Below are 11,250 nucleotides of genomic sequence, written 5' to 3' on the forward strand. Positions count from 1 at the left end.
TGACTCTTAGACACTCTATAAATACAGATACAGAAATGACTCTTAAATAATACACTGAACCACATTAAAGACTCTATTAATTATAAGTTTATTATTTCAACACACCCCCTTAAACTTATAATTTTTTTTATCCCTTAGTTACACCAAGAACAACTCTTAATCTGCTGCAATCTTCCAACTTCAAAGCTTTAGTAAAAATATCAGCAACTTGATCTTTGGATGGTACATGCTTGAGTTGAATTTCTTTCCTTCCAATGTATTCTCTAATAAAGTGATACTTGGTGTCAATGTGTTTGCTTCTATCATGAAAGATCGGATTTTTAGCCAACGCAATAGCCGACTTATTATCAACAAAAATATCAGTTGCTCCATCTAGAGCAAACTTCAAACTTTTTAACATCCGTCTCAACCATATTGCATGACAAACACAAGAAGCTGCTGCAACATACTCTGCTTCACATGTTGAAAGTGTAACAATTGCTTGTTTCTTAGAACTCCAAGCAAAAACAGCAGTTCCCATAAAAAACACAAAACCAGTTGTGCTTTTTCTATCATCAACATCTCCTCCCCAATCACTATCACTGAATCCATACAATCTGAAATTGTTCTGGGAAGAGTAAAATAAACCATAATCCAGTGTACCTTTGATGTATCGAAGTATTCGTTTTGCTGCCTCCATATGAGTTAAAGTTGGAACCTCCATGTAACGACTAATGAGTCCAACTCCATATAAGATATCTGGCCTTGTACATGTCAAAAATCTCAGCCTTCCAACCAACCTTCTAAACAAAGTTGGATTCACCTTTTCTTCATCATCATGCTTTGACAACTTATTTCGACAATCCACTAGCGTAGAAGCTGAATTGCATTTATCCATCTTGAATTCTTTTAAAATAGCTTCTGCATATGACTTTTGAGATAAAAAAGACACCTTCATCACTTTGCTTAACTTCAATGCCCAAATAATATGACATCAGCCCCAAATCCGTCATTTCATAATTATTTGTCATCAACTTCTTAAATTCTTCAATCATCTTTTGATCAGATCCTGTGAAAATTAAATCATCAACATACAAGCATACATACATTATTTTTCCATCCTTATTCTCCTTGATATACAAAGCATGCTCATATGGACATCTTGTGAAGTCATTCTTCTGGAAATAATCATCGATGCAAGAATACCAAGCCCTTGGAGCTTGCTTAAGGCCATACAAAGCCTTTTTTAACTTCAACACCTTATCTTCTTGCCCCTTCACAGTATAACCCAATGGTTGATTGACACATAAACTTCTTCTTCAAGAGTTCCATTTAAGAATGCTGATTTGACATCCATTTGGTGAATTTTCCATCCTTGTTGAGCTGCCAAAGAAATAACTAATCAAATTGTCTCAATTCGAGCCACCGGAGCAAAAACTTCTTCATAATCAATTCCGGCCTTTTGAGAAAAACCTTTTGCAACAAGGCGAGCTTTATACTTCTCCACTTTTCCTTTGGCATTTTTCTTTATTTTGAAAATCCACTTCACTGCTACAGCTTTTTTTCCCTTTGGCAATGTTGTCAATTCCCAAGTGTCATTCTTCTTTATGGAATTTATTTCTTCATCCATGGCTTGTCTCCATTTCTTTTCCTGAACAACATCTTCGAATTGCACAGGTTCTGTATCAGCAAACAAACAGAATAAAGTAGCATTATCTACTTCTTCAGTTTCTGCATAAATCTCACTCAAGCTTCTCATTCGAGGTTGCCTTTCTGATGAACTTTTTGGGGATGAGTCTGTCACATTTGTCTGAGATGTGGAAGGTGAATTCGGTGGTGTGATAATTACATCTTCATTTTGACCTGCAAAATCATCATCATATACAGGAAGAAAATCATAATTTTCATCTTCTGGAATCTTCCTTTTCCAAGAGCTTTCTTCTTGAAATTCTACATCTCTGCTTATCACAACTTTTCCATTCCGAGGATTATAAAATTTATAACCTTTGGAATTTTTTGCATAGCCAATAAACACCATCTTCTCACTTTTATCATCCAATTTGCTTCTCAATTCGTTAGCAACATGAACATAACCAAGACAACCAAATACTTTTACATGAGAAATATTTGGTTTCTTTCCACACCATGCTTCATTAGGGGTCTTTTGCAAAAGCTTCTTTGAAGGACTTCTATTATTTAAATAGACTGCACATGTTACTGCTTCTGTCCAAAATTCTTTTGGCATACCTTTGGACGATCAATGCTGATTTTTAATTTGAACATCTTGTTTGCAGACATAGGAACTTTTGCAATCATTTTCTTCTTTCCATCTTTCATAACCAGCCCATTGCTGTTCATCTCCACCTCATAACCTTTCTCCAAAAGTTGTCCAATACTCAAAATATTGGATTTCAAAGCTGGAACATAATAAACATGAGAAATAAATTGATGATCTCCATTCTTCAGTTTGATAAGAATGTCACCGCTTCCCACAACTGGAACTTTTGTTTTGTCACCGAAAGAAATACTTCCTTTCTTAGATTCATCAAGCTTATAAAAAAGTTCTTTATTTCCCGTCATATGATTGCTTGCTCCCGAGTCTAGATACCAAGACTCCTTGCTTCTTGCTTCATCTTCGCTACATGTCAGTAACAAAGTTGATTCTTCATCGTCCGCCTTGGCAAAATTGGCCTGTTCGTCCTTAAAAGGTTCAGATTTACACTCAGCAGCATAATGCCCAAATTCTTGACAATTGTAACATTGCACACTAGATTTATCACGACCATGCCAATTATTTCCACGGCCTTGGAAATTGTTGCCTCTACCACGTCCTCTTGCATTCCATTGCTGATTATTTGTGGCTTCATTATTATGGAAATTTCTGCCACCTCTACCTCTTCCATTATATCCACCATTCCAGCCACGGCCACGGCCACGGCCACGGCCTCTACCTCTTGATCTTCCTCTTCCTCTTCCTCTTCCATATCCACCTTCAAATTGCTTCTTTTCTTCTTTATCATTCAAATCTAGTTTCGCCTGCAACACCTGAGCGACAGGTTCTTCTCTATTTTTTAATCTCTCCTCATGGGCTTGTAACGAACCCAAGAGTTGATCTACAGACATAGTCTCCAGATCTTTTGATTCTTCAATGGCAGTCACCACGTAATCAAATTTCTGAGTCAAAGAACGAAGGATTTTTTCTATCACAACAACATCCTCCATTTTTTCTCCATATCTCTTCAACTGATTGACAATTACCAAAGTTCTATTAAAGAACTCATCAATTTTCTCTGACTCTTTCATCTTGAGTTTCTCATACTCACTTCTCAAGGTTTGCAAACGCACCTTGACTACTTTATCTTTCCCCTTAAAGGAATTTTCGAGAATCTCCCAGCCTCCTTCGCTGTTGTTGCAGTCGAAATTTTCACGAACATATTCTCATCCAGACACATGTGGATTAGAGAGAGTGCTTGTTGGTCTTTCTTCCTTTTCACTTTTTGAGCATTCGTCAATTCCTCCTCAATCTCTGGCTGATCATATCCAGTTTCTACCATTTCCCATACATCTTGGGAACCCAACAAAGCCTTCATTCTAATGCACCAATTATCATAGTTTTCCTTTGATAATTGTGGATATTTATATGGGATCATTCCACTCATCATTGTAGAGAATTTTTGCTGGCTCTGATACCAATTTGTTAGATCAAATAAATAAACTTTCAGAGGTACAGAGGAAGAGTATAATTGATGGAAGAAAATTCTCTTACCTTACTACATGTATTGATAGGTATTTATAGATTACAAACATGACTCTTAGTAAACAACATTAACTCTCTATAAATACAGATACAGAAATGACTCTTAGACACTCTATAAATACAGATACATAAATGACTCTTAGATAATACACTGAACCACATTAAAGACTCTATTAATTATAAGTTTATTATTTCAACAACTGCATTTTTAAAAAAATTAGGGATTTCCTACCTGCTTTTGTAAGAGGTTAAGACAAACAGTAGGTCACTAACCAAACATCTAAAACTCATATTTTTTTTAGGAAAAGGCAAACATGAACATGAAATGAGCTACTAAGCACCCCCTGGAAGTGATTTTGGGCTATAGTTTTTATAGTTTTCATACACCACGCATGAAACAGCACACACCAAGGAAAATAACACATATATCATAAAAATAACAACATTACACTTATAACGCTCTTTCAATGGCAATCTATTTTGTCTTGTAAGATATAAGAATAAATTAACTTTAGGATGGATGGACTGATGAGATATTTTCCAAATTCTTTCCGGATTAGGACTCCTAATCCATGCAAGAGATTAATTAATTGCAATTCAGACATATTGTAGGAAATGTACAAATCATATATAGATCCTATCACACCAGATTGCAGCTGTCAAGTGGGTTCAGTTACAACTGTATTTTACTGCTTTTCTGTTTCCTGTATTTTCTATAAATACCAACATCTGTATACTGTCAAAATTACATTGTTTAGATGAAATACAAAATCTAATACATTTTCTTCCTTTCCATCTCTTTCATGGAAATTGATTACAGATTGTTTTCATTTAAGCTTCTATAAGCTTTATATGGTATCAGAGAATCAGTAATGGTTGGGAAGAAAAAGAAGAATAATCGCAACAAAGAGGTTCGCGATGAAGATGCATTTTATGAAGAAATTTCTTACGAAAGTACAGATGAACACTAGTGGAAAAAATAGCATTTGCATCGGCCATTTAGGGCCATTTGCGTCGGTTTTTTGGCGATGCAAAAGGTCTCGACGCAAATGAATTTGTGTCGGCCGTTGACCGATGCAAATGACCAAAGCATTTGCATCGGTCCTTTTAAAGGGCCGATGCAAATGTTGTCTCATTTGCATCGGCCGATGCAAATACAGTCTCATTTGCATTGGTCCATTTAAGGGGCCGATGCAAATTATGCTTTTTCATTTAAAAAAAATTAAAAAAAAATAATTTGGATTGAATGGAGCTCTATAATATACATAATGAAAAGTAGAGGTAATCATTAAGAGAAATGAAAACTAGTGCTAAGAATGAAATGACAAGACTAAGCTATGAGACTTAGCGGAATGAAATTGCCCACATAAATATCAAGGTCCTAAAGATAGTAATGATTCAAAAATCAAAATTGGTCATGGGACATGATTACCAAAGCAATGCCACAAGCCTTAGAAAACATTTTTGGAAGATTTTGATAAGCCAACAAAATTGTAAAGGCGATAGATCATTTAATCTAATTCATTAAACTTCTCAGTCCACTCCAAATGCAATAACATATCTAGCATGCGAAAACACAGGAATGTAAGAAAAGACAAGGTGGAAATTGTATAGTTATTTAAATGAAGCCTCTAATTTGAATATGTGAATGAACTAATAGGATGTATACTAGTTCATACATATAGAGAGATACTTTATTAAAATGGTTGCTCTCCTCGGAGGCAAAAAATATTCGCTCGCTGTTGACAAGCCTATTGCAAAACCTTCTGACTATATTATATTATCCTCAGGCTAGTTGTAACACAAACCTATCCAGTTGTGTGTTGCTTGCAACCCTTGGGTCCAAAATGATGAGAACTACGTTTCACAATCTTTGTGCACAAGTAACAAAAGTGCGTCTGGCATGCCCAACATAATATGTGATTGTTATTGCCAATCTACACCAAAACAAAGGAAAATGGAGAATTAGTCAGATATGCATAGAAAATTAATCAGACACACCATCAAGCTTTCGACATTCAGTGAAGATCATGACTTAAAAAACCCGAATTTTACAATATTTAAATTCCGTAGCAGTTGATATTCAAACATATGCAATCAATATCAGAAAAGCTTAAAAATCAAAATTCAGAACCAGAAAAAACACTGCTTCATCTCATCATGAAAACCGAAGAAGATAAAGAAATAAACATCTCATCTCTTCCTCAAACATCAAGCTGGCATGTTTCACGCAATTTATACGAATACTAAGGATTTTGGTACTACTCAGATTTTCTGAAAGGAGTCATATTGTTTCAGAAAAACTTCATCCCTCAACCCAATGATATTCTCCTTTGCAGCTTTCCAAAATCAGGACAACTTGGCTTAAATCCCTCTCTGTTGCCATTTCAACAAGATCAAACTTTCCTGATAGTGATCCAAATTCTTCCCTAAATCCTCTACTCACTAAGCTACCACATGATATTGTGCCTTTACAGGAAATGCTTTATTTACTTGGCCAGAATAGGGACATTCAAAATCCCTTAATTTCAACACATGTTCCTTTCAATTCCTTGCCTAAATCCATCCTCAACTCCCACACTAAGATCATTTATGTCTGTAGGGATCCCAAGGATGTTCTTGTTTCGCTATGGCATTACCTGTCTAACAAGCAGTTAGGTGATGTAAAGTTAATTACAATCCCGGAGGCATATGAAAAATTCTGCAGTGGAGTTTTAGCTTATGGACCGTATTGGGATAATGTGTTAGGATATTGGAAAGCAAGCTTGGAATTTCCTGACAGAGTATTGTTTCTGAAATATGAAGATCTGATGAATGATACTTGTTTTTATGTGAAGAAAATGGCTGATTTCATGGGCTGTCCTTTCTCTGTTGATGAAGAGAAACAAGGTATAGTGGAGAAGATTGTTAAGCTCTGTAGTTTTGAGAGTTTGAGCAATTTAGAGGTGAATAAGAGCAAAGAAACTTCCAGCCATCTCCACTACAAAATTGAAAACAATGCATTCTTCAGGGAAGGTAAAATTGGTGGCTGGAAGAACTATTTAACTGTTGAAATGGCAGAAAAGCTTGACCAAATTACACACCAAAAGTTTGGTGATTGTGGATTATATTTTTGAAAAATTCAAGTTTATATATTCCATTCGATTGGGATTTACTCTGTTTGAAGTTTGGTTTTGGGTTATATTTTGGGGTGTTTGTTGTTCATCTGAGATAAATTTAATATAAGTTTCTTATTATTTGAAATTCTTACCGTATGCCTAAAATAATATAAGGGTCCGTTTGTTTTACTTTCTGTTTGATGTTGTTGTTTATTGTTTGTTGTTAGAGTTTCTGTTTTCTGTCATAAAAAACTCCTTTTTCCAAAAAATCAGGTAATTTCTGCTTTTGTAAAAGGTTAAGGCAAATAGTAGGTCACTAGCCAAACACCAAAAACTCACATTTTTTAAAGAAAAGACAAACATGGGCATGAAATGAACTACCAAACACCACTGGGAGTGTGATTTTGGGCTATAGTTTTTACAGTTTTCATAAGGGACGTATGAAACACATCACACCAAGGAAAATAACACATATATCATAAAAATAACAACATTACACATATATCATAAGAAGTTAGGATGCGCATCACATTGACCACCGGATTTGGCTGTGGCACACTATGAATAGAATGCGGCATCACATTTAAGGCATATATACACATGTATTACAAATCTATTGTCAATTGCTTGGTGCTCTCATACAAACTCTCTTAACTTAAATATCAAAGTGGTTCCACAGGTGACCGCCCCCCTTGATCCTTTTTTATATCTTACCTTACTCGTAAAAGGAATTTCAACAGTCATCCTAGCGCTACCATTCAGGTTTAATTCGTATCAGCTTAAGAAGTATTCTTAAGTCTAGGGGGAAAGCCAGAAAATATTCTTATGACTGCACAAATTTTTTTTTTTATCAATTGGCAGCCTATAAATAATCAGAGAGTTCTTTAAACCTGGCAATGAATTCTGGATATAAATAAGGGTTAATTACAAAAATGGGTCAAATGGGAGGTTCATTTACATATTTAACCCATTTACTCAACCTACTACATATCTAGACTGATTTTGTGTGACTTTCCCATAATACCCTCAATATTTACGCGCGTCTCGCCCCCTCCCGCCTGACTTCGCAGATTCCATATTATACTAAGCCTGCGAAGCTAATATTTGAGTTTACTTGATGAATTTAATTCGCATATGCGAAGACTACGAAGCTAAAGTTTGCTTTGCTTGATGAATTTAGTTTGCATATGCGAAGCCTGAACCTAATTCGCGAAGTGGTATATAACAAAAAATGGCAAATAACAACGGATTCTAACATTAAAATCATAACATTAGCAAAATTTACAACAAGATTGCCACAATAACAACATTAAAATCACAACAACATCAAAATTTACAACAAGATTGCCACAATAAACTCCTAACAAACACATTCACTCTTAAAATGGTTGGTTAGTAGAGATTGTGCCAATAATCCGGTATCAATTTTGAATCAGATGAGTAATCTTGGTATGCACCGTGAGACACATCCATCCCAAAAGGTCTGGACTTCCATTTCTCATCCCAAAAGGTTTGGAGACCTTTTGGGATGAGAAATGGAAGTCCAAACCTTTTGGGATGGATGTGTCCCATGGTGCACACCAAGATTACTCATCCTTCAAAATTGGTACCGGATTATTGGCACAATCTCTCCTAACCAACCATTTTAAGAGTGAATCGGCTAATCTTGAGGGAAATTTCTCCCTGTACAGGAAGGAAAGTCATCTCCCCTGCATCCGAGGACGCCGCCTTCTAGAAAGGGATGTTATGTAATCAACTACCTTCAGAAAAAATTAATCGTGTTAGGCCGGGAAAAAGACGATTTTGGCTTCGCGAAATGAGGATTAGCAAAGCATGCGAATGTAAATGTGCAGGAAAAGAGGTGATTTTACTTCGCTAATCGATGTTTTCGCGAGGTATGCGAGATCTAAAACGTGACGATCTACGTCGCATATTGATGCTTTCGCGAAGTCTGCGAGTCAAATCATGAACTTTTCTACTCGCAGACTTCGCGAAATAATCGATTCGCGAAGCAGATCCACACCTTTCGGTCTCTTTCTCTTCGCAGATCTTCACGAAATCATCGATTCACGAAGTAGATCGTCACGTTTCAGGCTCTTTCTCTTCGCAAATCTTCGCGAAATCATCGATTCACGAAGTGTATTCATGAAAAAACGCAAAAAAAAAAAACAATAGATACTTACATTTTTCGCACCTTTCACCATTAAAAGCGACAATAACAATATGATAAACTAGGAAAAACGAATGAAATAACGTAAAATAACCATTTCTTTGATGGTAACAAGAAGAAAGAAACCAAGTAACGAACAGGTAGATGAGGAACCATGGCTTCGTTTTCTAAGATTAGGAAGTTGCAGAATCAAGAGATGAAGAGAGGAAAAAGAGAAATTCATTGTGATTTGGCAAAATGGTGTAGATTTCGTGCAATTTAAAGGAAGATCAAAAGTCTTCAAATCATTAATGGAGGAGCCAACTTTTTGCGTAACCAAGGAGATGAGGGGAGCTGCCGTTCGCGTTGTGGTGGGAAGTGGGAAGGTTAGGAGTATTATGGGAAAGTCATACAAAATCAGTAGTAGGTTGAGTAAATGGGTTAAATATGTAAATGAACCTCCCATTTAACTTAGTTTTGTAATTTTCCCTATAAATAATCAGAGAGTACTTGAAATCTGGCAATTAATTCTAGATCGGTCACTATATGAACACTAATATAATAATTTAGGGGATCCGAAAATAACCAATTCCCATGCCTTCAACAGTTAGCAATAATGGAAGTTCTATTATAGGAATGTGATTGTCAGCAACTCAATCAGACTTTTGCCTTGGGTTCATGTGTTACCATAAGGATAAGGTTTTACGATTACAACCAATTTGAATTAGAAAATTATTTGTTCTAAATAAAGAGTTAATAATTTGTATAAATAAGTAATTGAATTTCCATACTTTTAATTGCATGGGGACATTAATTCAAAGGAACCTTTTGGGGGACAGTTGTACCACGTTCTCCTGGTTGACATATTAAATTTGTGATAATAATATATGTATATATTTTTTTTTTGTATATGTAAGTGCAGACTTAATGATAACTTATCAAATATTTAATTTGTAATATGTCATCTTAAATTCTGTAAATCATCTCGAAGTTGAATTTTTAACTTTAGACAAGTTGTGATCTCATCAATTAGTTCAGAAAAATTCTACTATGATCTCCGGTCCATTGAATCTTACCAATAGAAACATGACAATTGTGCATTTTTTTTTACACCAATCATCTCCCAATGAAATAGCATGATTCTCTTTTTTCATTGGTTCGGTTCATTGCACCTGGTTCACTATAAAAATTCTCACAATATTCAGTCTATGTAGATGAATAGGAAACCATGCCATTGTTTTGTGAGGACCAAGAGATAAGAAATCTTCCTAGGAAGATAACATAACCACTTGTACACTTACAATCATCTAGGTCACCACCCTAGCCAGTGGTAGAGGTAGGACCTAAATGTCATGGATTAGACGGTGTAAAAAGATACTATTTCAATATATTTATAAGAATAAAATAAACAATATAAAATGCAAACTATATCATAAAATGAGAGTAAAAAGTAGTCGTGTACTTATAATAAAAAAATTAATACTTAACAGGTGACAATTTACCCCTCTGAGATGCCATATTCTGAATATTTTGCATAATTCTTTCATTTTCAATACCGATAAAAATTCTTTTCTTAACGTAATTAACAAACCAATTTTTTTTGTAAAAAAAGTCATCACTCATCTTGTTGCGCAATTCAGTCTTAATTAATTTTATTGCAAAGAAATATCTTCCAATAGAACTTACTCCGTTATAAGCAGAAAATGAATAATGATACACATACACTTGTGCACATTTATTAGTGACCTCATACATATTCTTTTGTTTCTGGAAAACTGGAGTTGCCATCCGGATCATCTATATTTGGGAAATGGTATAATAGACACATTGGACAAGACTACTATACCTTTGAGAGACATGGTTTGTGAACAATCACCTACTCACTACAACAAAAACAGCCTATAGATGCAGTTTTTTTCGCTTGTAGGGGCGGTTTTAACCGCCCCTACAACGTCTAGGGGCGGTTTTACCAACCGCTCCAAATCTGTCGCCAAAGGGGACCGGAGCTACGAATTAGCGACGAAAATCATCACCGACGGGGTAGAATAAAAATTAGCGACGGATTTGTAGGAGCGGTTTAAACCGCCCCTACATATAATTCTAGAATATCTCTTTTAACTCTAGAGGCGGTTAAAACCGCCCCTGCACAATTTATGCATTATTTATTATATATACTGCTTTTTATATTCCAATTTGCTATCTACGATAATTATTGATTAATTAATCAAATTTAAATGTACAAATCAATTCAAAAAGAACATATAATA

General features: G+C 35.3%; 1 pseudogene; it reads left to right on the forward strand.

Annotated features, from left to right (window-relative positions):
- The first annotated feature begins 5,827 nt into the window (after positions 1-5,827).
- On the forward strand, positions 5,828-6,852 carry LOC136227077 (flavonol sulfotransferase-like; annotated as a pseudogene).
- The last annotated feature ends 4,398 nt before the right edge of the window (positions 6,853-11,250 follow it).

This window comes from Euphorbia lathyris, chromosome 4, assembly GCF_963576675.1.
Source record: "Euphorbia lathyris chromosome 4, ddEupLath1.1, whole genome shotgun sequence".
Taxonomy (NCBI): Eukaryota; Viridiplantae; Streptophyta; class Magnoliopsida; order Malpighiales; family Euphorbiaceae; genus Euphorbia; species Euphorbia lathyris.